This window comes from Phocoena sinus, chromosome 17, assembly GCF_008692025.1.
Source record: "Phocoena sinus isolate mPhoSin1 chromosome 17, mPhoSin1.pri, whole genome shotgun sequence".
Lineage (NCBI taxonomy): Eukaryota > Metazoa > Chordata > Mammalia > Artiodactyla > Phocoenidae > Phocoena > Phocoena sinus.
Genome location: NC_045779.1, coordinates 65,256,616 through 65,281,729, shown reverse-complemented (window position 1 = coordinate 65,281,729; position 25,114 = coordinate 65,256,616).

The following is a 25,114-nucleotide window of genomic DNA, read 5'->3' as shown; positions in this document are numbered from 1 at the left end:
GACGGGAAGGAGATTCACTACAGCAGGTTAGAGCCCACAGATCTGTGCAGAGCCAAGAGGCACCTTCACCTCTTCGGTTCCCCTTGAAAACCTCTCTCAAACCCCACCCCTGCTTCCCATCTCCCTTGCCAAAGCATCAGGCCCCATCAGCTCTCAGCCATACTTCTAAAATCCCCTCCTCACACCCATCTCTCTGATTCCCTTCTTGCCCTGCCGGCTACACCGCTTCCCCTCACCCCTTCAAGTCCACGGAGCTCCCTCCGAATTTGGCAGGTTGCCCTGCCTGGAACATTCTACACCTCCTCTTCAGCGGGCTAAGTCAGATCTCTGTTCCCAAGTCACCTTCCACAACTTCTCACTGACCCCCATGCCAGTCTAAAGTAGATCCCTACCCCGTCATCTTCTCCCGTAATAACCATCACAATGTGTAAGAATCTATCCATCTGTGTATTTGTTTGCATATCTGTCTCACCTGCTGCTAGATTATAGACTTTCATTCATCACTCTGTCTTCAGGGGCTAGCACGCCGCTTCAGAGTAGGTGCTCAATATTATGGGATTGATTGGATTATTGATTGATTGATGACTCTCTGGAAAGGGAACATTGCCAAACAACTTTAAGCTGAATAAAAGTTTTTAAAAAAGCCCTTTTCCTTCATTAGTGAAAGAGGTTTGGGGAAGCAATGGAAGAGTCATGCTGCTTTTTATAGTGAAAAGTTATGGGCAGTCATATGGAATGAGCACAGAACCAGACAACATGTTCCTGCCACACAACAGCTGTGGGATTTCAGAAAGTCACTTAGCCTCTCTGAGCCTTAGTTTCTTTCTGACAATGGGAAAAAATAATACATTTTGGGGTTATTGATAGGATCAGATGAAATGAGGAATGTGAAAGTATTTTATAGAATCTTAAAGCACTGGAGAATTCATGGGGTCTGAGTTAAGCAGAAACGGGAGGCAGAACGTAATGGAAGTGTGCAAAACCTGTTTGAGATGCAGTTCACACACATACACATACATGGGCCCTGTGCTGTGTTGAAGAGGGTTCCTCAAAATTTCACGACCACCTGGAACCTGTGTATGTGACCTTATTCAGAAATAGAGTCTTTGCACACCATTGTAAAGCAATTATACCCCAATAAAGATGTTAAAAATAAAAAGAACACTTTGAACAAAATTAAAAGATAAAAAAAAAAGAAAAGAAATAGAGTCTTTGCCTATGTAATCAGGTTAAGATGAGGTCATCCTGGATTAGGGTGGGCCTAATCCAGTGACTGGTGCATTTATAAAAGGAGAAATTTGAACACAGAGACACAGAGGAGAACGTGTGAAGCCCGAGGCAGAGAGTGGAATGGTGCCTCTATGAACCAAGGAATGCCAAGGATTGCCGAATACCCGACAGAGCTTGGAAGAGGCAAGGAAGGCTCCTCCCCTAGAGCCTTCAGAGGGAGCGTGGCCCTGCCCATACCTTGATTTTGAACTGCCAGCCTCCAGAACTGTGCAGGAATGGATTTCTGCTGTTTTTAACCGCCTGGCTTGTGGTGCTTTGTTACAACAGCCCTAAGATACTAATACACAGGCAACCAGCAATTGGCCATTTTGAATACCTACAGGTGGCCCACGTGCCCCACCTTTGCCCTAGTGAGCGAGCCTTTGTAACCAAGGAAACAGCCCTCATGCTTAGCCTAAAAATGCTTTCAGGAAGATTTCACTTCAAAAGATAAGGCACAGAGATCAATTATTCCTCTTGAGCTGCCTGCTCTTGGATGACACTTGTCGCTCTTAATGCCCCGGTTCCCTGCCTGCATTTAATGCCTACCAAGACTGCATCAGTGGCCAACCCAGCTTCCTCTGTTGCCCGAGGTCCAGCCAACATCTGGTTTCCCCTCCTCCTTACAGCAAACCACTGGGGGAACGATTCCATCACAGGCTCAAAATGATCGAGGAATAAGTGGCCAGGAAGGATTTTTACTTGCAGCCCTAGGCAAGCAGACTCTATACAAATGACCCAAAAGGAGAAACTGGCCAGGATCAGGGTGTCCACATGTCATCTTCCCAGGAGGACACCAGACTGTGATTTCCCTTTCTCGATTGCATGTTAAAGATCAGAGCCTAGAACCGCAGTCAGCACATAGCAGTGACAGAAGGGAAGCCCCAGCTCACCCACTACGCCCATGTGCCGGGTCTGTATCTTCCTCTGAGGTGTTAGATGGGAATGCCCTTCCCCACACTTGCTGGCCGTGAGCAGCAAGTCTTCCCCAAACGCTTCTAGCCCTTTGCTCCTTACATCTCCCCACAGAGGTGGCATGTTTCCTGGTTTGTGAACAACAGCCGTTGGTCCGTATTTCTCAAGAGGGCGGAGTTAATCCATCAACGGTGTGGAGTGAGGCTCCTTCCCTCTCCACCCACACCTCTGGGTTTCAGGGACCTGAGAAAGTGTATCTGCTCTGCAGATACAAAATTTGCCTTGGGGAGACTAGGCTGTGGATAGAGAAGCCCACTTTGGCTCTCATTATAGCCTCTACTAATCTTCATCAATAATAAAGGTGGCTTTTTAGTTTCCACATCTTAGACATTTTATGATTTATCAATTGGTTCAGCACATGGGTGGTGAAGAGAGGGGCTGTTTGGCAGGGACTCCCAATGACCCTGAGGTACTACTGATTCTTATTTTTAGTGATAGTTATGTTCTGCAAATACTGAATTAGCAAATACTGAACCATTGCTCCTCGGGGAAGTACACACACACACACACACACACACACATCTCACATAGATTATAACCTTAAATCTTAACAACAGCCCATCCTGGTAGATTTAATTTGACTTTTTTATTTTATAAGAGTGAAAGGAAGCTTCAGAAGTGTTAAGTGCCTTGCCTGAGGACACCCCACTAATAGGGGCCAGAGCTGGGATTCGCACCCAGTCCAACTGGCCAGTGTCAGAGCCTCTTGCACTGCCCTGTCCCATCCTGTCTCCTCCCTCTGCTCCTCTCTGCACAAAAGCTGAAACATGGAAGCAGAGTGTTGCCTCGTTCCACCTCAGCTAGGAAGGTATGCATCGAGCAACTCAATTTTTTTTGCTGCTCTGCACATGTCTACAAATAACTTCTAAAGTGCCCAGAATACTGACTTGGGGGTTACAAATAAATATTAGCTAGTAGGTGAATTTGCAATTATGGAATCTGTGAATAATGAGGATGAACTGGATATTGTCTCATTGCTTCTAATTATTCACTGTCCCCATGGTAAAGGGTTTATAATCTTTGCCCCTCTCATGTGACTTGCAGTGCCTCCCTGGGCTGGGGGAGGAGGGGGGGTGAGTATATGCACCTGTCCATTGCCATCATGCCTGGCCATGTGACTTGCAGTGATTATATGCCAACCCCGGGAGAACCTCTAAGAGCTACCTCATGGTTTTACCCACTTTCTCGCAATTTTTCCTCTTCCAGGAGAACATTATGTCCCAAAAGAGGCTGCTCCTTCCACCCGGATCCTGGAATGAAGACACATGAATCACAGCCAACATGTGATGTAAGTGTTTGGGCTTGTAACCCATTGAGACTTTGAGGTTTGAAATTGCAGCTTAACCAAGCAAAAGCTGACTAATATAGACCCCTGACGTGATGAGTAGACAGCCATGCTGTTACCTTATCCTGTTGATTAAAGGCAATAATCCCCTTCTGTTTAGATAGTGGTTGGTTGGAACTTTACTTTTTTGATTTCTGCAAACCTATAAAGAGGAAAAGTCAACCCCATGGTCTGGAGGACAAGAGAATGGGTAAAAACAGAGACCAGGACTTAATCCCACAGTAGGCAAGCATGCCAGCTCAGGTCCGGCAGGAAGCACTTGCATGATGGGATCAGATGTACAAGAGATTCATACCAGTGAAGGATAGAGGGGGAAGGAATGGAGAAGACCCGGAGGATCCTTCAGACGGCGATGAAGGTCTGACACCTGGGAAGGGAGAGAGCGAAGGAAGGACTGGGGAAGAAGAGCCTCAGACTGTAGCTCAGTTCTGGAAATGTGTCGACCAGGATGATGGGGAGCCCCAAAGCCAGAGCTGTTCACTAGGGGAGCCCCACAGTAAGCAGATCCCCCAGCCAGGCTCAGTTACCGTCTGGGAGCAGCCTGGAGGCAGCAGGGCTTCAGTGTTTGTGGGATGACAGCTATGTTCCCCGAGGCAGATTCTCTTGAAAGAGGTCCGAGTGGTGGGTCTCCAGGGCTACCACACCTGTTTAGAGAAGGCCTGCGCTCTGTGGAGCCCACATACTGATGGTCTCTGACTTAAGATGGTTTGACTTAGGATTTTTCAACTTTACGATGGTGTGAAAGTATTGAGTAGAAACCGTACTTCGAATTTTGTATTTTGACCTTTTCCCAGGCTAGAGGTAGGCAGTATGATGCTTTCTTGTGATGCTGAGCCGCCACTCCCAGTCGGCCCGGGGATCAGAATGGTAATCAACCGATACACTTACAACCATCCCGTACCCGTCAGACAAACGTTCCATTTTTAACTTTCAGTACAGCTTCAATAAATTATATGAGATAGTGAACACTTTATTGTAAAACAGGCTTTGTATTAGATGATTTTGCCCTACCATAGGCTAATTGTTCTGAGCATGTTTAAGGTAGGCTGGGCTAAGCTATGATGTTAAGTATTAAATGCATTTTCAACTTAGAATATTTTCAAACTACGATGGTTTTATCTGGACGTAACCCCATCGTAAGTTGACGAAGACCTGTAGATATGGAAAACAGGCCAGATGAGGGATATAGTAGAGATAAAATCCAAATGGCATGTCCCCCCATAGCTCTCTACTGGCCACCCTAACACGTGTCATAGACTCAGCACCTAGAATATATGTCTATTTCTACAAAGCCTTTGAGGACTGTCATTCCATTACCCTTACAAGCAAATATTCAGAGGCTCCTGACACTCCGTCAAAGAGGAGGAGCCATAAGGCAAGCCACTCACTCGCAGTTATGCAACAAGTCCAGGCAGAACCAGAATTCAGACAACGCTCATGTAATCCCTGCCCTGAGCTACCTCCTTCCCAGGAGACATTTGCAGATTTTCTCCAACCGAATGAGCACAAACTTGACTGCTGCTGCCAATGCTTACCCATTTCCTCCTGACATGGAAGATGTACCTCCTCATTTCACACAGAAGGCAGATGACACCCAGGCAAGGGGGTGGGGCGGTCAGCCACACGTTGGTCTTATCCGATGGAGACAAGACCCCAGAATTTCCAAGCCTATCCAGGATTACCGTGAGGAAACAGAGGCCTGGATTTCGAGACTCTGCTTGTGCTGTGGCGCTCTTTTATTGAGCATCTACTATATGCTGATCCTTGCCGCAGGCCGTGGGAATATGGATGAGAACGGGGGCTGGAGACCCTCCCTCGTGGAACTTACCGCTTCAAAGCCTTCCCAGGTGTGGCTCAGAAGCGCAGCTGCAGGGTTCCCTGGTTTGGTTCTAAATCCACAGAAGTAAGAGCTTAGCCTTTCCCTGCTGTGTGTGAGCTCATGATTTTTTTTTTTTCATATGTCGGTGAGGTCAATTTCTCTCCTGCAGTTCTGCAGTAAAGCTTTCCAAGACTCTCAAGTCACTGCTCTTATTAATTACTGGATCAGCTGTTTTACATTCCCTAATTATCTCCCTATGGCACAGACAATGGCCTTTTTAATTTCTTTTTTCTTACTCTTTCTGGTAAAAATAGAAAATATGAATATGTATGTATTTTAAGCTTTTACGGAATTTAAACACAACGCGAGCGCCGTCTGCTGGTTACATTGAGAAACAGCTGCCTTGATTCCTACAGTTTCAGCTTTGAAAATCCTACTAATAAAACTAATGGTAATAAATATAAAGTAATGATATATTTCAAAATAATAGATTAAAATACCATTTAGACACCTAATGCATTCCTTTGCTAAGTGACCTAATCCTCATGGCATAATTAATTATTCTAAAATATTTGTCACGTGTATCATAGCTAACCCTTGGTAAGAACTTGTTATGTACATGATCTCAAAAACCTTCTCAACGACTGTATTTGTTGGGTTCCGTTACTATTCGAATTTGAAAAATTAGGAAATGACAGTACAGAGATGGAAAGTGACTTGCCAAGGAAGTAGATGACACCGCCAAGATTTGAACTCCCATGGACCTGTCTTCTCCTCTGCACCAGCGTTCTATAATAAGCTCGGCAAAGGAGACAGAGACGACGTATTTAAAGACAAAGAATGAGTCACAGTTTGCAAAGCACGTGCAGGGGCATCACCTTGGTCAGTCCCCTCAACCAGCTCATCAGAGAAGCTGTGTCATCATCCCCGTGATACACATGAGGAAGAAGAGAGAGGTTAATAGTCCCGCCCAGATGTCACACTCGGAGGGGAAATGGGACCTGAACCTGGGTCTGCTGACTCTGGATTCCAGGTTGCACCCACCACATGGTACGGCTGTCCAATCCTCAAAAGTGATAGAGAAGGACAGCATCTTAATCAGATTTCATCTTCCCCGGGGTCCAGCAAGAGCAGGCACCATCTCAGAGAACAAATAGGAAAATGCTTCGATTTCTGAAGGTTCCCCGTGGCAGAAGATGCATCAACAGGGCCTGACCTCCTCCAGAAATAGGCCCCCCTCCCCCAGCCTCCCCACATCCCCTTCTGTGCCTTCCACACCCATGCCTGCTGGAGTAGGAACTGCTCAGACCCTCCACCTACAGGCAGGCCACCCTCTTCACACACACACACACACACACACACACACACACACACACACACATACACACTCCCTAACGCTGGCTGGTTCAGCAGTTAGCTTTTCCTGAGTCTCTAAGAACAGCAGGTATCACATTGCTAATCCTTGGTGTCTCCCAAACAGCACTTTACACACATTGTTGGTGATTCATTGATCTCTAAGGAGTGATTAAGATGGAGAAATCCCAATAACTTTATGTGGTGACAGATGGTGACCAGACCGACAGATCTTTTGTAATGTATAGAAATAGCACATCACTGTGTCGTGCACCCAGAACTAACATAGTGTTGTAGGTCAGTTATATTTCGATTTTTAAAAGGTCTTCAACAGTAAACCTATGAATAGGTATAAAAAAAAAAAGGAGGACTCCCAAGACCACAGCCATGTGGAGTCAAGCAGTTAGGGTCAGGGTACAGCTTGCCCTTTACAGAAAGTTTTAAGCCACTCCGGATGCGCAGGCTCAGCGGCCGTAGCTCACAGGTCCAGCCGCTCCGTGGCATGTGGGATCTTCCCGGAGCGGGGCACGAACCCGCGTCCCCTGCATCGGCAGGCGGACTCTCAACCACTGCGCCACCAGGGAAGCCCTAAGCCTCTTTAAACTTCAGTTTCCTCATCTCTAAAATCAGGATAACAAGCTCTGGAAAATTCAGTGAGGGTTAAAGGGATATCACACTTGAAGGTGCTTCATCAAGTATTAAACCCTTTGTATATGCCAAAGAAAGCCCTTCCTGAGCTTTGTGAACTGTAGATTCCTCCAAAAACTATGAAGCTAGTTGGAAACCACAGAGATGTAAAGACAAAAACTGTAATGTGCTGTAAGAATATAGGTCGTTAATCGTTATTAGACCGGAAGGGTTGAGGCTCCACAACGAGTCATCAATTCCACAACTTACTGAGTGCTTCTGAGTTCCAGGCACCGTCCTGAGGGAGGGGAGGGTATTCAAAATGCCCCTTGGCGCTGGACTTAAGGCACTCACTACCCCACAGGAAGACTGTTCTCCTTCCTCTTCTCCCAAGCTGACGCAAGGAGGACCAGTGGGTATTTGCAAAGACACCAGCGCCAGCCCAGCCCAGCAAGTGTGCAGCATCTAAACACCTCTCAGCTCCTCTGACTCTGCCACTTACCTGCTGTCTATCCTTGAACCAGCTATTTATCCTACCATATGCGTACCAGCCCAGATAATGGATTTTAAAATGATATCTAAACAGTAAAGTGCTGGGCCAAAATTTGGCAAAAACCACACATATTCCTCAATATCGTTTTCCCCTTCTTCCCTAGCTGGAAACATGACTGTTCAGCATAAAATCACATCTCCCAGATGTCCTTGCAGTTAAGTGTGGTCATGTGACTAACTTCTTGCCAATGGGATGTCAACAAAATGTCATGCGGTAGCTTCTGGCAGATTCTGGGACTTTTTTATAGGTAGTTGGTCCACCCCCTCTGCCTCTTCTTCCCACCTTCCTCCATGCTGTGTTTGGAATGTGGGTGTGACAACTGAAACTCTAAATTGGGCCATGAGGACAGTGGTTAAACCCTAGGGAGAGTGGATGGAAGGTAAGAATAGCTGTGTTCCCAAGGACTTTGTGGAGACAGCCGTCATGGCTGTCCTGGACTGGATCACCTACTGATGTTCACATGAGAGAGAAATCAATACCTATTCAAGCCACTCTCATTTTGAGTTTTCTATAATTTTCAGCTGAACCTCATTCTAACTGATATAGTTTGCTATCGTGACTTGACATGCCACATTGACCTTTCTAACAAGGGCTTTGTACAATAGAATGGGATGCACAAATGAGAAAGTCAACTCCCACCACAAACAATACTGAAGGAAATACTGTACAAACTTTTGATAAGGTTATTAGAGAACAGAATCTTCCATCAGCTGGATTCCAAGAACCAGCAACCCAGGGGGTATGAGACCCATGTGCGTAGTAGGAGTCATGACAGAAACCAACCATATTGTGAAAAAATTCATGTAAAATATATTCCCAGAACACCTACCATGCCAGGCCAGATGCTCGGGCTACAAGGGAGCTAAGATATGGTCCCTGCCCACAGGTGGCTCACAGTCTGGTGGGAGACAAACGATGGCCACACCTTGGGGTCTGTACTATAACAGAGTGGTTTGAGATGCCACAGGAACTTGCGAGGGCAGAGACATGGGCATCCTCGTGAGAAAGCAGAGGGACAACTAGGAAGAGTTTCTTTTTTTCTTTTTTTTTAAATTGTTATTTATTTATTTTATTTATGGAAGAATTGTTGATTTTAAATATTGTGTTAATTTCAAGGGTACAATAATGGGCTTCAGTTATATATATTCTTTTTCAGATCCTTTTCCATTATAGATTACAAGATATTCAATACAGAACCCTTTGCTATACAGTAGGACTTTGTTGTTTACTTTCTACATAGTAGTTTGTATCTACTAATCCCAAACTGCTAACTTATCACTCCCCTCCCCTTTTCCCCTTTGGTAACCAGAAGTTCGTGTTCTTTGTCTGTGAGTCTCAGCCATAAAAAAGAAGGAAATAATGCCATTTTCGGCAACATGGATGGACCTAGAGATTCTCATACTAGGTGAAGTCATTCAGAGAAAGGCAAATATCATATGATGTCACTTATGTGTGGAATCGTTAAAAGTGATACAAATGAACTTAGTTACGAAACAGAAACAGACTCCCAGACATGGGGGAGTTTTCTTAAAGGAGATATTGGAGCTCAGTCTTAATGGATAAATGGAAGTCACCCAGAAAGAGAAGAGCAAAAGCAAGAAGGTGTTGGTGGAAACCCAGAGCAGCATCGAGCGGGGACCACCTGCCACAGGCCGCAGAGAGACACCAGGAAAGAGCAGCTGCTACCCCAGGTGAACCCAGCCAGCCCTTGGAACACAGCTGCACCCCCAGGTTTCACTTTCCAGGGTGACTCAGAGGATGACGCGCAGCGGCTGTGGGCTCCCTGGTGGTTTTTCGCAGGGACAGCTTCTGCTTGTGGGGTCATCACTGGCGAGTAAAGAGACAGACAGGCTTTATAGATGCAAAGTGAGAAAATATCAAAGTGCTCAAAGCAGGAAGCGAGAGGAGCACGTAGAGCAAAAGAGAAGCGAGCGTTATTGATTCCCTTTTTGGAGCCGGTCCGGCTGCCTTCTTGCCTGCCCCCCCTCAACGAAAGGAGAATCTCAATCCCACAGCTACATTCACCACGGAGGTCAAGTGGAATGTTCTTACAGGCTCCCCAGATCTTCTTGTCCTTTCTTCTACGCCAGAGCTGAAGCATCGCCTTCCACAGGGTATTGGGACACAGCTTTGCAGTCTCTGAGAGCCCTGCCCTGCCCTGTCCTGCTGCCCCAAGATCTGCCTTCCAGATATCCAGGACACAGCTCACATCTTCTCAAACCTGCTCACACACTCAGCCCCTGGCCTGGTTGCAACTCCACTGAGCCCCCAGGTAAAAATGGTCTAGGTAAAAAGAAGGATAATGCTTGGAAGATGAAAACATCCCTGCCTCACGTACACTCTTATGTGAGGATTCTCCCAGCAACCCTTGTGGAAGGCGTGTTGATCCACCCTGCTCAGACAAGAAGCTGAGGTTTGAACTCATGCCAGGCACTGTACCACCGCAGCTCTGAGGAGGAGATGTCAGTGTCTGACCCAGAAAGTCCCGTTTTAGCATGGCATGTATGGCTAGCGGACACCCCCCTGTGCTAGGGACCATGGGAGACCCAAAGAAAGAGGAGGCATTGCCCTTACCCTCGGTGGCGAGGACATCTAAAGGCATGCCCACTGTGTGCCAGGCACTGCGCCAGTCACCTAACATGAACCATCTTAAACAGATGATCCCTTCCAGCAGCTAGTTTGAGGTCGGGATTATCACACCTATTCTACAGACAAGGAAACAGAGACTCAGGGAAGCTGAAGGTGATTCATCGAAGATCCAGGAACAGAAGATGATTCATCGAAGATCCAGGAACAAGTAACAAGAAGATTCGGTCCCCAAAGCTATGCTCTTTTGGCTCCAGGAGAGTCCACCACCGTGAACGATGCAAACTCCGGGGCCCCACCCCAGCTTGGCTGAATCAGAATCTCTGAGGGTGGGACCCCAGTGATGTGCTTTTAAAACCATTTCTCTTCGTGATTTTCTGATTGGCAAAGTGTGAGAACACTGTCCTCTATCAGGGGCCCTGAGTTGGGGACTCAAGGCCTTTATGTCTCAAAGGTCCAGTAATATGAGACAATGAGCCAGGATTTGTCACCAGGAGGCTGTGACATGGAAGGCTGATGGCACAGCTGTTAGAGCGTAGTCTCTGGAGCCAGGTCTCTTGAGTTCGAATCCTGGCTCTGCTGAATCCTAGCTGTGTCACCTTGGGCAAGCCACATTCTTCCTTGTGCCTCAGTTTCCTCACCTGAAAAATTGTAGTCAAGGTAGGACACATCTAGAAGGTTGTTTGGGGGACTGAATGAGTTAAATGTGTAGAAAGTTTAAAACAGTGCCTGCCACAGAGTAGCCAACCAAAATGCTGTTGTCATCGTTCCATCACCAATTGCCCCAAGTGACACAAGAAAGAAGAGGGTGTTTGACACTGTGGTTCTTGAAAGAGCAAGTCAAAGGGCGGAGTTCCAAAGGATCTGGACGGATAGCGAGAGAAGCGATGAAATAGCAGCTCTTTCTTTAGTTCCTGGTCTGGTCTCATGTCACTGTTTGTTATTCCTCGGGAAATGTCACCAAGAGTAAGTCACTGCAGTGGAGACAGGTGCAGGGCTGAATCACAGCCAAAGCACAACTTCTCCAGAGTCTTCAGGCAAAGGAGACGACGGTTAGTTCTCTTTTAAGCTGTGGAAGACTTTCCCCAAGAAGTGAGCTGTGTATGCTCTTGATGGCCACCGGGGGGAGACAAAGAGGACTTAATCGACTACAAAATGTGAAAGGTATCCTTAAACTCCCTGAAGGTTTGGGCTATTTCCCACTGGTTTGTTTTCACTCGTGCTATTTCCCCTACTTAGAATGCGTCCCTCTTTAGCCCTTCAACCTGTTGTCAACCTCCCAGCCAACTTCTTCATATGCAACCTTGGCACTGTGCTAGGGGCCAAGGGAGGTACAAAAAGACATAAGGCATTATCCTCACCCTTGAGGGTAAGGGCATTTAAGGAATGTTTGCTGTGTACAAGGCACTCAGCTGGAATCCCTACAACTACAATGAGGCAGGTTTTATATATTCATTTTCAAGACTCAGTTCAACAGGGATAAGATTCAGGGCACTAAGGGCTAAGCACTTTCTGTGAATCAGCTGATTTAACTCCCAGAACTACCCAAGAAGTAAGAACTACCGTTATACCCATTTTGTAGCAGAAAAGACTGAAGCTTGAAGAAATTAAACAACATCCTTGACCAGGGACACAGAGCTAACAAGGGGGATGGAATTCAGATATGAGCCCATGGAGTCTGATTATAGAACCAAAGCCGCATCCTGGCCACCTCTCTGGTCCTTCCACAAACCCTTGACTCAGGCCTGTACTGTGCTCTCTCTTCTCTGAATTCTGATCTTATTTACCAGCAATCCAAAAAAGGGATTTGCACTTATTTCTTCTCACACACACACAGGTAAATTCCACTCTCCTATCCCCACCCCACCCCTGCCAGGTAAAAAGTAAGTTTTTTGATGCCAATGACCCTAACTCAACCTTCTTTCTATGAAGCTGCCAACGTTTGAGCACCTCTGTGTCTGGCTTTATCAAGGCCACATTATTCTTTAGATTTGTTGATTACTAGTCTTCAGGGTAACCCTGGGAGGCCAGTAGCATTATCCACATTTTATAGATGGAAGATTAAGTCTCAGAAATTACGTGACCCTAGACCACTGTCACCTAGATAACAAGCAGAATATGCAGGACCCCGAAGCCTGTGATCTCACCATGACCCTAAGCTACTGTCTCCCCCTCTGCCTTGCAAAGAGTAGCACCCAGGGTGAAGGAAAGCCTCAGAACATGAACTTGAAGGCTTCAGTGAAAGTCCCTGGTCAATGATTGACTAATTGTACAGGTCACTTCACCTCCCTGGGATGCAAGTCAAAAGCATCATCTGTTAATTCCTATCCTGGTACAGTTCCCAGACACAGGCGCCCTCCTGTCCTCAGTGTTGCTCCTTCTTTGGGGGTATTCCATGTTTGGGTCCCAAACATTAGTCTAAGAACCATGTCATATGCACCATCAGGTCCCTGGAGCCCAGCCCAGAGCCTCACACACAGAGTGAACTCAGTATATACTCAGTGAATAAACGGACAAATAAACAAAACCACAAATTAATACATCTGGTCCCTTGGGCACTCTGTACCCAGATCCTCTCTGTGAACTGGCTTGACTACGTCCTGCCAATCTCCTGCCCTCAGTTCCATCATGCAATTTGGACAACAAAAAAGCACTTTGTGAACTTTAGCAGGCTATGGAATACAGTAGATCCCTCTCTCTCACTCTCTTACTCTCTTTATTTCCCCAAAATCCATCCTGTCTTTTGAAGAGAATTCCGCAGTCTTAGGTCATCCCACAGTCACTCCCACTTTGGAAGCCTAGAGAGAGCGAGATAATACCTGATCTATCCCTTGAATCTAGGATGCTGGTAAGGACCTAAGAAAGAGTCTGTCTGTCTGAAACTCTGATATTAGATCAAAGATGCTGGAAGGGTGTAGACATTTTCAAAGTAGTGGTCATGCCAAGAATCCAGCCATAGCGTGGAGTTCAGAGGGCCTGTCACTGTGCTGGTGGCAGTGTTATAGCCACAGTGCCCAGGACTGACCTTGGCTACGGTTGCAACAGCCCAGCCTCCCTGGGTTCCCAGCCTGGTTCTCCAGCCCTCTCCCATCCATTCTGTGAACTACTCAGTGTACTCCAGTGAATTCTAAACTGAGGCAGAGTCCACTTCTGTCGCTTGAAAACCATGGCAGAAGCTGGCCAGATGATCACCAATGCCATTTCCTCTTTTCCTGAGCACACAAGACCACTTCTCTCAGCCTCCCTTGCAGTTACGTTAGTGGGGTTCTGGCCAAGGGAGCGGTCATCGAACCCTTTGAGCTATCACCATATTCTCTCTTTCCCTTCTGCGGGGACTTCAGAAGCTACGTGGCTAAGAAGAGAGCATCACAGGATGGGAGGAGCTATGTCCCCAAATCATTGTGTGGAGAAGAGACACCCCAGACAGCATCAAACCATGAAATAAATCTTTCGCTGTTCCACCACCAAAGCCCGAGGGTGGTTTAGGACGGGACATAGAGTTTATCACTCTAACTAATACCATCAATAACCCAGACTAGTTCAATCCATATTATCATTAAGGTTGCAAATATTAACATGGCTCTTCTTAATACCGTGTATATTCGATAGGTACTTTATTGCTAGGAAATTGTGCCATTTTTAGGCACAATTTTAGGCAACCAATAACTTGTTCTTGGTTTTCAATGATGTGCCTCAACTTATACTAGGTGTGGGGATGCTCGGTGACTAAGATGTGACAACTCAAAAGGGAATATGGGTGCTATTTGTCTAATACCCAGCACATAGTACGTGCTAAATAAAGAGTAATATTCTCTGGAGGCAGGAGAATGTCGTGGTGAAGAGGATGATCCCTAAAGTGAGACACACCTGGATTCAAATCCCGGCTCCTCTACCCAACTGTGGGAACCAAGACAAGCCACTCTGCTTCCCTGAGCTGCCCTTTCCTCCTCTGTTAAGTGGAGAAATTCATTATTTCTTCACTAAATACTACACATTTTACTAAAACCTATTATTTTGGGGGATTAAGAGAGACAAAATATGTACATCCTAGATACAGCTCCCAGCACAGAGTAATTATTAGAAAATAAAATATTCACTATTATAAGGTATCCTAATACTGAAATGTTACTCAGAAGCAAAAGTCTAAAGGAGATTTACTTCTCCGGACATTTTTATTTCTTACACAGATACCACAGCTGCTTAAGTGCTAGTGAAGTGTTAACAGTGTAGAATTTCTGGCTTGTTTACTTGCTTCACCGAGGTTTGCTATCTTTATTAGGTGCTGCATGCGTCAGTGTGGGTGTGGGCAAGCCCAGCAGGTGCCCCTGTGTTTTCTCTTTAACGCCCACAACCAGCAGTTGGGAGGGCAATTTTACCTCCCAAAATAAGGAAAATATTAACAATCCCAGCAAGCAAACATTACTCTGAGAAAAAAACGTGTCTTCGCCAGGTGAAGACATTCTATCGATTTGTAGATTCTGGGGGTCTTCAGCCAGGTGACAAGTCTTTATGGAACCAGCAGCACATTTCACCTTTGTGAAACACCAGCAACTATTTATTGAGTATTGGGCACTCAACACGCACCATCCCATTTAATGCCAAAAATAACCATCAGAGATTGAATCCATTATGATCCCAGTTGGAATGAGGTTTAGAGATTTAAAGCAACTCGTTCAAAATCAACATCTAATGAGTGGCAGTGACTCCCCTCCATCCCGTATCATTAGCATCTCACCCAACACCGGGTACACTTAGAAGCAGACACATCTCTCTGACTTGAACGCTCCCTCTTTTTACCTTAAATTTTAACGTTAAGGGCTGTATACACCAGTCAGTGCAGTTATCCAAATTCAAGCTCATCTCCCTGACTTAAGCATCTTCCAGCTGGTCTGTGGGATGCACTGCCCCTACAGGTCTGGCCTTGATGGGCTGGTGCAGTGGACAGGGTACAGTTTAAAAACCTCACGTGCCCAGGTCTCACTCTTGACCCCACCACTTATTAAGTCACATCACCTCTGCAGCTTCAGTTTCCTCATCTATAAAATGGGTATATTCCTACCTCACAGTAAGCTCTGAGGATTAGGTGCAAACCCAGCACAGGCCTAATAAACATAACACGTGCTCCCTAAACAATGGCTCTGTGTCCCTTCATTTTTGCCTTTGCCAAACTTTAGGCCAAAAGATTCGCAGCCCAGGGGAGCTCCCAGCCAATCAACAATTGTTGTTGTTGTTTTCTATACCTGGGTAGGGATTGGGGTGTGGGCAAAAGGTGTGTTATGGCTTTAGGACACATGGAAACTCCCTGAGGAATCTGTTACAAATAAAGAATCTTGGACTCCACCCTAGAGATTCTGACTCAATAAACCTGGATTTTTCACCAGTTTGTAGGGCATGCTGACACAGGTAGTCACCAGACCACCCTCTGAGGAACTCTGCCCTTCAGTCATTCGGTTCCAGCATCACAGCACCCACCTTATCTTCACACCATCTCAGTATCTTTAACTTATTTTTTATTCATCATGTTTATTCCCATCAACATGCCTTTGTAACTTTCAATGAATCTATTGTTAAAGCATATTTTGTATCAGTTCCTGAAACACAAATATATTGCAAGGAAAGACAACAGGCTGTTAAGGGGCCCCAAAGCCAGAACTGCCTGACTGAAATCCCATCTCTGCCGCTCCCCGGCCACGTCAGCTCGGACAGGCTACCTAAGGTCTCTGTCTCAATAGGCCACGTGTCCAAGGGGTAATAAGAGCAGATACGTTGCAAGGCTGTAGTGATGATTAAATGTTTTACTATAAAGCACTGACAACCATGCCCAGCACATGGTAAGCACTCACAAAATGTAGTTATTCTTATGATAAGAAAAGAAATATCGCTTGCTACAAATAGAAAATAACCACCAAAACTATATGCATAACCGTGAAACGTCATTAAAAGCTCATCCATAAACCATCTAACGTCACTTGCGTATCGGCAGTGGTATACATTCCAGGTTTAGACAAGCGTTGCTCATCCATAAACCATCTAACGTCATTTGTGTATCAGCGGTGGTATACATTCCAGGTTTAGACAAGCGTTACTCCAGAAAGTGTCAGATAGCATGTCAGGGAGGCCATCACGGCACAGACCGACTTGGGGGTTATTTTGGTTCTGTTTCAGACCTAATTTTGCATTTCCAGTTTACCTGAGAGCTGCATATGTCTACTAAAAATTTCCCTTGGCCTCCACTGTTTTGGTTCATCTGGAAGCACCTGGAAGACACTGTCTCCCAGGGATTAGGAGCTGATGTCTGTTCAGTGGGAAACAAAGCCGCCTCTCAGAGCAGGTTGCTCCATACCAGGATCGTGAGGACGCTGTGCTTCATGAGGCTCGTTTATCTACAGATCTCGACGCACCTCAAAACACTCAGCGCTCACACCATGACCCTTTTGGCCCAGAAGCGTGGTCCCCATTCTGCAGGTGGGAAAATGGATAGAAAGGGCTATTAAGTGACAACACTCGTAAGTAACTGAGAGATTAGGTGGCTATTTAGCAAACATGGAGATGTGACAAGAGGGCAAGTGGTGACTCTTAAAGGTCCAGGCCTGCTGGGCCTTCCCACACATCTGGGACAGAAACACACGCTCAGCAGAAAGCTACACGGTTCCTTCTGTGGTTGCCATAACAGGGCGGGGCGAGTGGTTGCCGGGGAGACGGGACAGGGTCTCTGGAGAGCGTTGCAAGAGTCGGCCATGCAGTGGGCATTTCATAAGGTTTTATTGGATTAAAGGGTAGAGGGGATGCTCTAAAAGGAGCCCAATGTCTCCGTCTCATCCAATTCCCCATCAGAGGAGTGATGATAAACACAGCAGGGCGCAGAGGGTAGGGCGGATTGGGCTGAGAGATTTATGACCCAGAATGATGAAGAGGTGTGGAGACAGTAACCGGAAAGGCGGCCAAGGGCATGGCCGGCATCAGATCCAGGGAGAATGATGAAGGCTGGGATACAGGAGCTACAGATGAGGTTCAAACTTTACGCTGGGAAGTTGTATATATGAAGAATCATCAAGGACTTCCCTGGTGATGCAGTGGTTAAGGATCCGCCTGCCAACCCAGGGGACACAGGTTCGAGCCCTGGTCCGGGAAGATCCCACATGCCGTGGAGCAACTAAGCCCGTGCACCGCAACTACTGAGCCTGTGCTCTAGAGCCCATGAGCCACAACTACTGAAGCCTGTGCGCCTAGAGCCCAAGCTCCACAACAAGAGAAGCCACCGCGATGAGAAGCCCGTGCACCGCAACAAAGAGTTGCCCCCACTCGCCGCAACTAGAGAAACCCCGTGCACAGCAAAGAAGACCCAACGCAGCCAAAAATAAAATAAACTTTTTTAAATGGTTTTTTTTTTAAAAAAAAAAAAGAATCTTCAGAATGCTCATTTCGGGAATTTGTCCAAAGCAAGTAATAGGACAATTATTTAAAGATTTCTAGGGGACTTCCCTGGTGGTCCAGTGGTTAAAATTCCACATTTCAATGCAGGGGACGCGGGTTTGAGCCCTGGTCGGGGAACTAAGATCCCACATGCTGCGGAGCAACTAAGCCCGCGCGCTCTAGGGCCCACACGCCACAGATAGAGAGAAGACCATGTGCTGCAATGAAGAGCTGACACACCACAGTGAAAGATCCCGCATGCCACAACTAAAGACCCCATGCAGCCAAATAAATAAAATATTTTTTTAAAAAAAGATTTCTATAAAATTATATAAAGATATCTCTAAGGGACATTGTTTGCAACAGTGTCATTTATATTAACAAAAATTTTAACTAATCTAAATATTCAAAATTGGGAATCGCCTTAAAGAGGTTCTGGTACACCCACCCTATGCAACCATTAAAAAATATATTTAAGGATGTTTAATTATATAAAGAAAAGATTGTAAACAAGTGAAATGTCAGGAAACAAAATAATAAACTATTCATAAAGATGTCAAAGGAAACAGAATTCTATGCTTCAGAAAAATTTAGAAGGAAATACTGCAAAAGTATGTGAATAATCTGGGCGGTGGAATTAAATGTGATTTGAATTTTGTACATGCACTTTCGTATTTACTGAAATTTCAGCAATAAGTATGTGTCACTGTTATTTTTAAGATGCTAATTTTTTTTAGACTTTTACTGTGAATGTTACTGGGGCTTTAGTCTGGGACTTGCTCCCCTGGGAGATAGCTATGTGGTTCTAAAACAGATCCACAGACTTTAAAAACTCTCCATCTGTTGGCTGGATACTTCAAGGGATCCAAGTGGCCAAGGTGCTCCCAGACCTCTGCATTTATGAAAGGCATCACAGGGCATGAGAATAAGCCCTGCATTAGGAGTCAAGAAACCCTTAACCCACTCCATGATCTTGGGCAAAGCACTTCCCCTCCGATTCCTCATCTAAAGTGGGAATACCAGTGTGTACGCTGACGACCTCAGAGTGCCATAATTAAAAGGCATGCTCACCTGGGTGTTGTCATCCAATGAAGATAATTAGCATCCTAGACCTTGACCCAAAGAATGACCTCAGGGCCCACCCTTGGTAAGGTTTGCCCATCTATGTTCACCCTCTCCATCAGCCACCTACTGAGAGCTAGTGTTCACAGTTGTGACCCTGGAGTCACATTCAGCTCCCGGAGGACCTTCTGAATCATCCCAGAATGACTAAATCAGGAGTGGAATCCTCGGAAATTTATAAAGCACCCATGTTCACCATGGTGACTCTCAGTGAGTCAGGATGTCTTAATTTAGCTGAAACATCCCACCCCAGATCCAAGTAGATTAATATGAGAGAGCCATTGCTAGCAGGTAGTGGAGTCTACTGGTTGCTTTGAAGAAGAGTACCCACATTCAACTGTTGACACACATTCGTGCGGATCCGGGAGCTTTATCTCTCTGTGGAGCCCTTCCTCTGAGGACTTCCTCCTGCTTTAGTCTTTCATACAGCATGGCTTCCTCTCATAAAGTGGCCAGTGCATTTCTAACTTCATAGAATACTCACTCATGTATCAGCGTTGCCTGATAGCCTACACATCTCAATGTCTCCAGGCTAACAGTTTCTAAAAAATAACAGTGGAACACTAGTTACAAGGAATGATAATTACAAAAAGATTGTCCTCAAGTCACTTTGGGAAGTATACTTTAACAGCAATGTACAATTATAGAGGTCACTGTGATGACCATGGATCATTTTTCCATGGCCAGTCATGTGGGACTATTGGTCCAGGGCACGCTTTTTGGTCAACACTGCTTTGAATCCCTGGGATGTCTAACGGTACCCAAGCTGGGTTTGTCTTTGGAAAGCTCCTGTGTGACTCTTACTGCTTGCTAAATATTCTTCAAGGAGATGTCTTTACAATTACTCTGCACTCAGACCTGGAGAATACCCAAGAGGTTCCCTGTCCGCCTTTGTCCCCAGGGAGCCATGCTTCTGAAGCATCTTCAGTAATTAATTCACAGATGAGCCACCATTACTGCCCCACCACACATGTACACTGCTGTTCTTGTTCATGGACTAGTGCTTTTGTTTTTTTTCAGCCATGCCCTATGGCTTGTGAGACCTTAGCTCCCAGACCAGGGATGGAACCCATGCCCCTTGGAACCCAGTAGAAGTGCAGAGTCCTAACCACTGGACCACCAGGGAATTCCCTGGGCTAGTGCTTTTGATTGGTCTTTTCTACTTTGTACAATTGTCTTGCCCGCAAATGCCTATGCATAAGTGACTTGTATAACCTCAATCGAAGCATCAAACCTTGAAACAATCGCTGGATAAAACTCAAGGCCTCAGTGCCATGACACTGGGAAACGGCTTACCTTCTCTGGCCCCATTTTCCTCATTTATAAAAGAAGAAGGTTGAACTTCTTTACTTTCCTTAACTCTCTTCAAACTTAAACTCTATTCATTTTCACTTAGCAGGATTAAGCAAATCCTCAGAGCTGGGAGGAAAGGAAAGGGGGTGTCTGCCAATACCTAATACTACAGTATACAGAAGAGAGGGCCTGAGTGTCTTTGGACAAGTTTGATAACTTCTCTGGGTCCCCATTTATTAATCTGTAAAATGGGTATAGTTATACCTACCTCACATAATTGTTGTAAGGGCTCATTGAGTCAACGCATGTATTAATGCCTGAAATTTAACAATTGACCAAGCCCCTCACAAATAGACCGGACATTGGCAATGGAAAGAAGAGTAAAACATCACTGGATCAAATCACATCACTCCCTATCTCAAATATTGGCCTTGGCTTCCCATTGCCTGAAATTCACACTCTCAGGCATGGCATTCAGAGCTCTTCACCCTTTAATCGCAAACCACCTTCCAGACTTATTTTCCACAACAGTATATTTTTCCTTTACTCTATTTAGGTTAATGTAGAATTCAATTTCTAGCTGTTCTTACAACGAGCACCTCTGTCTTCGTGAAGATTTTCCTTTCATTGCCAACTTTGAAGGATCTGGGTTCAACTTTATTAAAGGAACTGGAAACTCTTCAGCTGAATCCCAGACCACCTATACTTTCCCTTTTCTCTCCCCATCCCATCTCCTCCCAGCCTCCTAAATAGGTCTTTAGGTACAGGGATTATTGAGGAATGAGATTGTTAGAGCTCTAGAGGACACTTGGTCTCTGGCTCTGGGTACTGGCCCACTTCCAGTTATTTTAAATCATCATCGTCATCATCATCCTCTACTTACAGCTATTTCCAAATTGCTCTTGAAACTCATTTCTCCTCTCCCATGATTCTGGAGTACAAATCTGCATGTCACACATTCACATGTGTTGCTCTTCTCCTATATTGTCATAGTGAGCCCATTGTTCTGAGCTGCCAGAGTTGTGTTCTGATTCTCTCCATCAAGACGCTCTCTGTGTCTCCCTTCTCTATGGCAAACACACAAATTAAAAAAGCAGAGGGTCTCTGTCTTCACCCAGGCCATCGATTAAACTCCTGAAGGATGCATAGCAGGGAGTATGGTCTTAATATCCTCTCCTAAGGCTCATGTTGATTCGCTAGTGAGTACATTTAGTGCAAATGGTTATTCAAGTAACTTAGAGTCCATGCAACTGTTTTAACATTCACCACTCATGACCCCAACTTGTCTAAAAAAGACCCCAACTTACCCCTAAAAGACCCCACTGAAGGCCATGCTGAAATCCAGACACTGCTCATGAAGATATCATGAGACAGCTAGTCTAACCACCATATTCCAAGAAAGGCCTTTGGCCTTAAGTGGTTGGCATATTGGTTGGCATATTGGGCAGGATGGAGCAGACTCTTCTGCAATAACAGACAAGTTAGGAAATCTCCGTGGATTATCATAACACTTTATTTTCCAGGCGTAAGAATTCGAGGATGGGTCAAACAGTTCTCCGTCTTGTTATGCTGCATCTGGAGCAGTGGCCTCTAAGGCGGCCACGGCAGAAAAAGGCGCCATGCCAGCTCTTTCCCTTGCTCTCCATCCACGAGCAGGAAATAGCCATGTGGCTCCAACCCAAGTCGAGGGGACCTGTGAAATGTCGGGGAGAAAATGACTCGTGGCACAAACCAGCTCTGCCACAGCTGGGTATGTTTCTATGTGTGATCCCATGATCCTGTTTTCCCTCTTCTGTGCCGGGAAAACTTGATCATCCACTTTAGCCTATGTAACAGTTCTAGAATCCTCCACACTGAAGTCTTTGGACAGATTCCATTAGCACCAACCGCAAGAGTCATAAATGCCAGCACGATAACCTGGATGTTCCAAAATATTGCTTAAGAAGTCCCTTTCATGTCACTGAAACACACACACACACACACACACACGCGCGCGCACATGCAACCATCTAATCATCTGGCCCCTGGAGGATAAGAAGTCTCAGTTCCCAAACAGCAAGCTTGACCAAGTCTGATTAATGGATTTCTGAAGTTATTTTTGTTTTTCCACCTACCCTTGATGCTATGATTTGCCTGTGGCAACATGCGTGTAGATTAATGAGGCTTTCAGCAGCTAGTGAAAAAACGTTCATTAGCTTAATTATCCACACCTTCAGAGGGAGGGCAACTGGGGACTGTCAGGACACAGCAGAGCGTCTGTGCCAGAGAAGAACACCCGCTCCATGCTGCTCAACGAGAACGGTCTTCCCTGGAGAGCAAGGTGAGGAATGGGGGAAACGAGTACGCAGAGGCACAGAAGACAAAAATGACAGGATTTCGTGTGATTTCCCAATTGCATGCTGAATGTGCCTTAAGCACCTAGCAGGGGTGATCCTTTGTAAGCAAGCACCTCCTATGCTTCTAACCTGCTTTATCCGCGTGCATCAGACAGATGCATGAAACCAACCTCTCCTAAAAGTCCATAGCAATGGAATGTATGGATTCTTGCCAAGATCAAATGATAAAACCCCAAGTCCTCCTACTTGTGGACTGATCTGACTTTATGTCTCAGTTGTGGTCAGCTCCCACCTTGGACCTAGGACTTAATGACTCAGAGCTGGCCCAGTGCGCCTGTGTGTCATGCTTTGCCTCCAAAGTCTCCCACTCTGCCCCCCAAGGACCTAGTCCTACTTCTAAGCCCCACGCCAAGGGGGAAGTTTCTCCCATTTCTTCATGCTGCCCCTCTCCTGCTGAGATCTCGGCCTATTCCCTCTCCCAGTCTCCCCGTTGCTATGCTCTGCCAGCTAGGACCCATCTTTTTCTTATCATCCCAGACATGGAGCTTTCACCTTGGCCTTCACACACAGTGGCTTACAGCACTCCCTGCTAGACCCTGTGCAGGACAGAGATGGTCCCGTGGGGTTCATGGGGCTTAGGAGATAAGACTCAGACATGGAGAATGATGACTAAAGGAAAGAGAGCTTCAGCACCTTGTAAATCAGTCTTCCTCAAACTTGCTTAAGCATAAGAACCATCTTCTAAAGGTATAACTTCCAAGGCCCCACCCATGAAGGCTCTAATTCAGAACACCTGAGGCTTAGACATCTTGTTCAAATGTCTTAACAACTTAAAAAATTGTTAAAACATCTTTAACGAGCACCCAGGAGACCTTTATTATGAGGAAAGTTTGGAAAACACTACTAAGCAACTATATGACAGTAGTAGTGACTATTGATTAAAACCTCCATCAGCCAGCCAAGGTGCTAAGAAACGTACATATATTGACTCATTTTAATGATCTCAACAAACTTTTCCATATAGGTGTTAGATTCCCATTCTGCTAGTGAGAAAACCCAGCTCCAGATACATGGACTAATTGCTCAAAATCATACATTTAGCAAGTGGCAGAGCTAGGATTCAAAACTTCATCTCCCTGACTCCTGACCCACGTCAACGAAAATAGCTTATTTCTAAGACTAAATGCTGGTGTAGGCGAGTGGTGTCTGAGCATTTTTGATCTAGCACCATATTGATAACAAAATTCTGAGCATGCACCTCCAATGTATGTGTATGTATTTTTAACTTATATACACATACTATTATTCTAATATACTATTGATATTATAAAATATATACGGCAATTCAAGAGAATTAAGCAATTTTAGGAATTTTTATTTTATTTAGCAATACCTAAGAACTTTTTTTGCTTTCCTGAAAAATCACTGATAATAATAAAAAAATTTTTAGTGAGATCAACGTGATTTTGCTTTCCTAGTTTTTTTCAGTCTTGGTTGAATCTTTATGACATAGTGATTAATAGTTTGGTCTTAAATTCAGTTTGGTCTGACACCTGCTTTTAGCTGCTGTCATTGTTGGAAAAGAAACCTCACAAAAATATGTAGATTCAAATGAAATAAATGCAACATGATAGACTTATTCCGTCATAATACTTATTTCTCAATTCCATCTACCAATTTATTGGATTTAGAAAAAAAAAAAAAACTAGTTCAAGGGAATTCCCTGGTGGACCAGTGGTTAGGACCCCGCACTATCACTGCCAAGGGCCCAGATTCAATGCCTGGTAGGAGAACTAAGATCCCACAAGCCACTCAGTGCGGCAAAAAAAAAAAAGCCAACCTAGTTTAATATCCAATAACAATTCATTTAGAAGCTTAAAACAGGCTAGAATATTCTGTTTCAATCTTTTCAAGAGTAGAGGTGTAGGTTATATACGTCATTTTTAACAATGTTAACACTGGAAATGATTCAAATCTTCAGGGCTCAAACACTGTCTTCACCTAAAAAGTATCTTTTTCTTCTTTTCAATCAAGAATAATATGCATACAGGAAAGCGTATGTAACATAACTGTCCAGATCGATGTAGCTTTACAACGTGAGCACACCCGGTTAAGGACACACACCAGGAAGCATTACCTGCAGCCCCGTCATCAAAAGCCCCTTTGTGCCTTTTCCAGTTATTTCGCCCCACCCCCAAGGGCAACCACTCCACTCTCCTAACTTTCAGATTAGTTCTGTGTGTGTTTTATTTAACGTCATATAAGTGGAATCCCATAGGAGGCACCCATTTTTGTGTCTGGCTTCTTTTGCTCAAAATCTCATTTGTGGGATTCATCCATACGACTGAGGTTGTCTTGGTTATTCATTCTCATCGTATGTAGTACTGTCTTGTGTGAATACACAACAATGAGTTTATCCATTT